Source organism: Anser anser, assembly GCF_964211835.1.
Source record: "Anser anser genome assembly, chromosome: 1".
Taxonomy (NCBI): domain Eukaryota; kingdom Metazoa; phylum Chordata; class Aves; order Anseriformes; family Anatidae; genus Anser; species Anser anser.
In genome coordinates this window covers 173,301,592-173,307,591 of record NC_139720.1, presented here as the reverse complement: position 1 = coordinate 173,307,591, position 6,000 = coordinate 173,301,592, and the positions used below count along the sequence as shown (strand labels likewise).

Sequence of the window (6,000 nt, the reverse complement as noted above, 5' to 3'; positions counted from 1 at the left end):
TTTCTTTTCTTTTCTTTTCTTTTCTTTTTCTTTTCTTTTCTTTTTCTTTTTCTTTTTCTTTATGTATACATACATACCTTTAGGAGTTTCTATCTAGGAATACTAATCTTTGGTTTTGCCCCTCTAAGTTGTTTCCTGAGTTCATCTCACAACAGCAACCTCATTCAGGCCCACTCAGAGATGGGAGTGAGAATTGTATGGAACATCACCATTCCTTGCTTGATTTCAGCACTCTTGTTCTTGGTCATTATATAGTTAAGAAATAGATAAAATTAAGCTTATTCCCTTAGAAACACCAAATTCCTGATTCCTATCCTGAATGTTCTTTACTCTCACTTTGTACATGAGGACATGACACAGACCATTAACTACATGAAAAATAATAATTTTAACAACTGCTACAAAAATAATATATTTCCTAGGAATCACAAAAGTTAGTGATGGAAAACATTTGGAGAGATTGGTCACTAAGACATTATCATTTTTTTCTTACATTATTCTCTTTTTATCGTCCTCAACTAGTGCCCTTATATGCATAAATTTACATGTATATATATGTGTATATATAAATAAATAAAATCCACTTGATACTTATAAATTAAGACTATTAGGAAATGCAGCAAAGTAAACAACTTAGAGGTCATCCTATGGAAATATTACAGCAATCAAAACTAGAAATTACATTGCTGAATAATACTAGCTCACTAGATTGTGAGCTAAATAAATGTATACATTTATCAAGGAAACACTTTTTTAAAGAAATAAGAATCATAAAGTCATTTAGGTTAGAAAAGACCTCTAAGATCATCTAGTTCAACCATTAACCTAACACCGCCATGTCTATCACTAGACCATGTCCCTAGGAAGTATATCTACATGTTTTTTTGAATACCTCCATAGATGGTGACTCAACTGCTTCCCTGGGCATCCTGTTCCAATGTTGCACAACCCTTTCAGTGAAGAAATTTTTCCTGATACCCAACCTAAACCTTCCCTGACACAACTTGAGGCCATTTCCTCTTGTCCCATCACTTGTTGCTTGGGAGAAGAGGCAAATCCCCATTCCACTACAACCTCCTTTGAGGTACCTGTTGAGAACAATAAGGTCTCCCTGAGCTTCCTCTTCCCTAGGCTAAATAACCCCAATTCCCTCAGCTGCTCCTCATATGATTTGTTCTCTAGACCCTTCACCAGCTTCGTTGCCCTTCTCTGGACACGCTCGAGCACCTCAATGTCCTTCTTGTAGTGAGGGGCCCAAAACTGATTGCAATATTCGAGGTGCAGCCTCACCAGAGCCGAGTACAGGGGTAGAGTCACTTCCCTAGTCCTGCTGACCAAACTATTTTGGACACAAGCCAAAATGCTGTTGGCCTTCTCATCCACCTGAGCACACTGCTGGCTCATGTTCAGATGGCTATCAACCAATACCCCCAGGTCCCTTTCTTCTGGACAGCTTTCTAGCCACTCTTCCCCCATCCTGTAGCATTACATGGGGTTGTTAAGCCCCAAATGCAGAACCTGCCACTTAGCCTTATTGAACCTTATATGGTTTTCCGCAGTCCATTAATTCAGCCTATCCAGATCCCTATGTAGAGCATTCCTACCCTCAAGCAGATCAACACTTATGCCTAACTGGGCATCATCGGCAAATTTACTCACTTGATCCCCTTGTCAAATATGAAGAAATTAAAGGGAATTGGCCCCAGTACTGAGCTCTGGGAAACACCATTTCGACTGGACTCCGGTGGATTTAACTCCATTCACCACAAGACTTTGGGCCTGGCCACCCAGCCAGTTTATTACCCAGTGAATCTTATACCCATCCAAGCTATGAGCAGCCAGTTTCTCCAGGAGAAGGATGTGAGAAACGGTGTCAAGAGCTTTACTGAAGTCTAGGTAGACAACAGCCACAGCATTTCCCTCATCTACTAAGCAGGTCACCTTGTCATAGAAGGACATAGAAGGACATCAGGTTAGTCAAGCAGGACCTGCCTTTCATAAATGCATGCTGACTGGGCCCGATCACCTGGTTGTCCTGTACATGCCATGTGATGGCACTCAGGGTCTTCTGCTCCATAACCTTCCTCAGCAATGAAGTCAGACAGACAGGCCTCTAGTTTCCCGCATCCTCCTTCCGACCAATCTGTTAGCTGCCAGTCAAATGGGACCTCCTCAGGTAGCCAGGACTGCTGATAAATGATGGAAAGTAGCTTGATGAGCACTTCAGCCAGCTCCCTCAGTACCCTTGGGTGGATCCCTTCTGGCCCCATAGACGTGTGTGTCTAAGTGGTGTGGCAAGTCACTAACAATTTCCCCTTGGATTACAAGGGCTTCATTCTGCTCCCCATATCCAGTTTAGGGGTCTGGGTACCCATAGAACAACTGGTTTTACTGCTAAGGACTGAGGCAAAGAAAGCATGAAGTACCTCATCCTTTTCCTCACCTTTCGTGATTATGTTTCCCCCCACATCCAATAAAGGATGGATATTCTCCTTAGCCCTCCTTTTGTTGCTAATATAGTTTTAGAAGCATTTTTTTTATTGTCTTCAATGACAGTAGACAGATTATGCTCCAGTTATATTTTGGCCTTTCTAATTTTCTCCCTATATAGCCTCATGACATGTCTGCAGTCCTCTTGAGTGACTTGTCCCTTCTTCCAAAGGTCATAAACTCTCTTTTTCTTCCTGAGTTCTAGCCAAAGCTCTCTTTTCAGCCAGGTTGGTCTTCTTCCTCACCAGCTCATCTTTTGACATATGAAGATAGCCTCCTCCTATGTCTTTAAGATTTCCTTCTTGAAGAGTGTCCAGCTTTCCTGGACTCCTTTGCCCTTCAGGACTGCCTCTTGTCTGTCAACCAGTCTCCTTAACAGCCCAAAGTGTGCCCTCCAGAAGTTCAAGGTGGCAGATTCTATGAACTCCTTGCTTTTCCAAAAATCAAAAGCTCTATTAATTCATAATAATTAGACCAATCCCCACTCACTACAGTACCTTAAAGGAGGCTGCAGCGAGGTGGGGATTGGTCTATTCTTCCACGTGCCTGGTGACAGGACAAGGGGGAATGGGCTAAAGTTGCACCAGGGGAGGTTTAGTTTGGATATTAGGAAAAACGTCTTTACCGAAAGGGTTGTTAGGCATTGATTGGAATGGGCTGCCCAGGGAAGTGCTTGAGTCATCATCCCTGGAGGTCTTTAAGAGATGTTTAGATGTAGAGCCTAGTGATATGGTTTAGTGGAGGACTTGTTAGTGTTAGGTCAGAGGTTGGACTGGGTGATCTTGGAGGTCTCTTCCAACCTAGATGATTCTGTGATTCTGTAATTAATTCATGATCGCTATGCCCAAGACAGCCTCAAACTGTCACATCACCCACAAGTTCTTCTCTGTTCACAAGCAAAATGTTCAGTGGGGTGCCTTCCCTATCTAGCTATCTCACCAGCAGCGTCAGGAAGATGCAAAAGAAACATGCAGTTTTGAAGATCCAGAAGAAGAAGACCATCTAGATGAATGTTTCACATTTTGCAATTTTGATATGAGAACAGCCAGATATTTTTGATTATTTGAGAGGTCCCTCTCATAGCATTTATCAAAAAAAAAAAAAAAAGTAAATAATACTGAATCTGTCATTTATAGAGAGAAAGAAATTCATCCTGTTTACTGTATTCTCCATTTTTCTCTTAAAGATTAAAAGAGATCAGTATCTCAGGGTGAGCTTTCATGACCCTGGATAAATAAATAGAACAGCAAAAAACTATATTCATAACCTTTAGATTCCTGAATTTATGCATCAGTGAAACATGCTTTGCCAGAGAAGGATTTAAACTAGGAACTGCATCTTAAGGAAGGGATGGAGAAAACCATTAAGTCTCAGCTGGATTTCTTGGTGTTTCAGGGAATGTCAACAAATTAGCTTTTATTATTTGTGCTTCAAACAATTATAAGCTCAGTGATGTTTAGAATAGAACCTAGTGAACTGAAAATGCAAATCATAAAAGAGCAATTTAAAAGAAAATATTTAAGGTAGTGTAATTAAAATAGAATTTAAGTACACATAGCAATGTCTTCACCTCAAGGCTCATTGAGTGTAGCATCTATTGCAGAAAGGGCAACTCCATCTCATTTGTGAGGAGAAGAGAAGTAATAAGAGAAACATTGGTGGAGGCTTTAATTCTTAACTTTGTAAAAGCAAATGAAGATTTAAATACTTCTTTTTGGCAAACAATTCACAAACCTGTTAACTAAAAATATGATTAGTTTTCTTTTATTGTTGTCACCCAGTTTTTAAATCTCGTATTGGTCTTTCCCACCAGTTTTAAAATTGTCAGCTGTGTCTTCTGAATTCAAGCTGAGAACATATTTGAACATGCCTTAGAAGGCAGCATCTGCTGGTCATACTCCCTTCTGGCATAGGGTGCCAAACTTATGATCACAAAGAAATTAAAGAAAATGAACATTGTATATCAAAAGAGTAATTTTCACTTTCTTTTTTTTTTTTTTCCCTTGGCTCTAGACTTTCCATTGTTCATTTCTCTTTAATGTCTTGCCTACCTGTGGTATGGAATAGGAAGAATCAAGCTTCCTTGGAGTCACTCATTCTGCACTGCTTGTTTCCTCTAATTTCTTTTTATTGTATTCCTCTTTAACTATATCTTATTAAAATATTCCACTTTGTTTTTCGATGCAGCCATTAACAGATTTGCTTTAACGCAAAAAATTCTGAAAAGGAAATATTTATATTGTAGTTTTATAGTGACAAAACATGACAAACTTCTGGAGATCCCAGATAAAATTATGGTCCAAAATTACAAATATCTGTCAAAACGGTCTCAAACTTGCTTGAAAGTAGGATTTATTACATGCTTTAAAGGTACAGGGCTCCAGTAGGACAACAATTTATGAGGAATGCAATATCTAGGATAATATACAATGGGTGAAAATTGGCTGCTGTGTTGGGCTCAAAGGACTGCAGTAGAAGAGGTTATATCAGGCTGTCAGCCAGTCACCAGTATGGTTCCCCAGTGCCAGTTCTCATTAATGTTTTCATAAATGACTTGGATGTAGGACTAGAAGGTGTTTTGAGTAAGTTTGTAGATGATACTAAATTGTGAAGAGCTGTTGATTCCTTCAAAGGTCTTGCAGAGAGATATTGAAAAGTTAGGGGTCTGGGCACTCACCAATATGAAGTTTAACAAGAGCAAGTGTCAGATTCTGCACCTGGGTAGGGGCAACCTGAACTGTACATACAGACTGGGGGTATGAGAGGCTGGAGAGCAGCCCTACAGGAAGGGGCCTGGGGGTTCTGGTTGACAACAAGTTGAATGTAAGTCAAAAGTGAGCTCAGGCAGCCAGAAGGGGTGCATCATATCCTTGGTTACATCAAGCACAGCATTGCTAGCTGGTCTAGGGGAGTGATTGTCCCACTGTACTCTGCTGATGTGGTCTCACCTTGAGTACTCTGTGCAGTTTTGGGAACCACAGTATAAAAAGGACATAAAGCTAATTGAGAGTGTCCAAAGGAGGGCTACAAAGATGGTGAAGGGTCTAGAGGAGAAGACGTACAAGCAGTGGCCGAAGTCAATTGGATTGTTCAGCCTAGAGAAGAGGAGAGTGAGAGTAGACCTCATGGCAACCTACAGCTTCCTCACAATGGGGAGCGGAGGGGTGGGCACTGATCTCCTCTCTGGTGAGCAATGATAGGACACAAGGAATGTCATGAAGCTACAATAAAGGAGGTTTAGAGCGGATGTTAGGAAAAAGTTCTTCACCAAGTGTGGTTGGGCGTAGGAACAGTCTACCCAGGAGAGTGGTCACAGCACTGGGCAAGACAGAGTTCAAGAAGTGTTTGGACAATGCTCTCAGACATATGGTCTGATTTTCGGGCAGTCCCGTGTGGATACAGCAGCTGGACTCAATGATCCGTGTGTGTCTCTTCGAACTCAGGATATTCCATGATTCTATTCCATGATTCCATGAAAAGCACTTCATTCAATCCAGTTAAAATTATATT

The 6,000-nt window shown here is 40.8% G+C and overlaps 1 protein-coding gene across 8 annotated transcripts in view; it reads right to left on the bottom strand.

Moving 5' to 3' along the window:
- The window catches only part of PCDH9 (protocadherin 9), an 803,467-nt gene that overhangs the window by 191,293 nt on the left and 606,174 nt on the right, over positions 1-6,000 (bottom strand). The window lies entirely within an intron of this gene.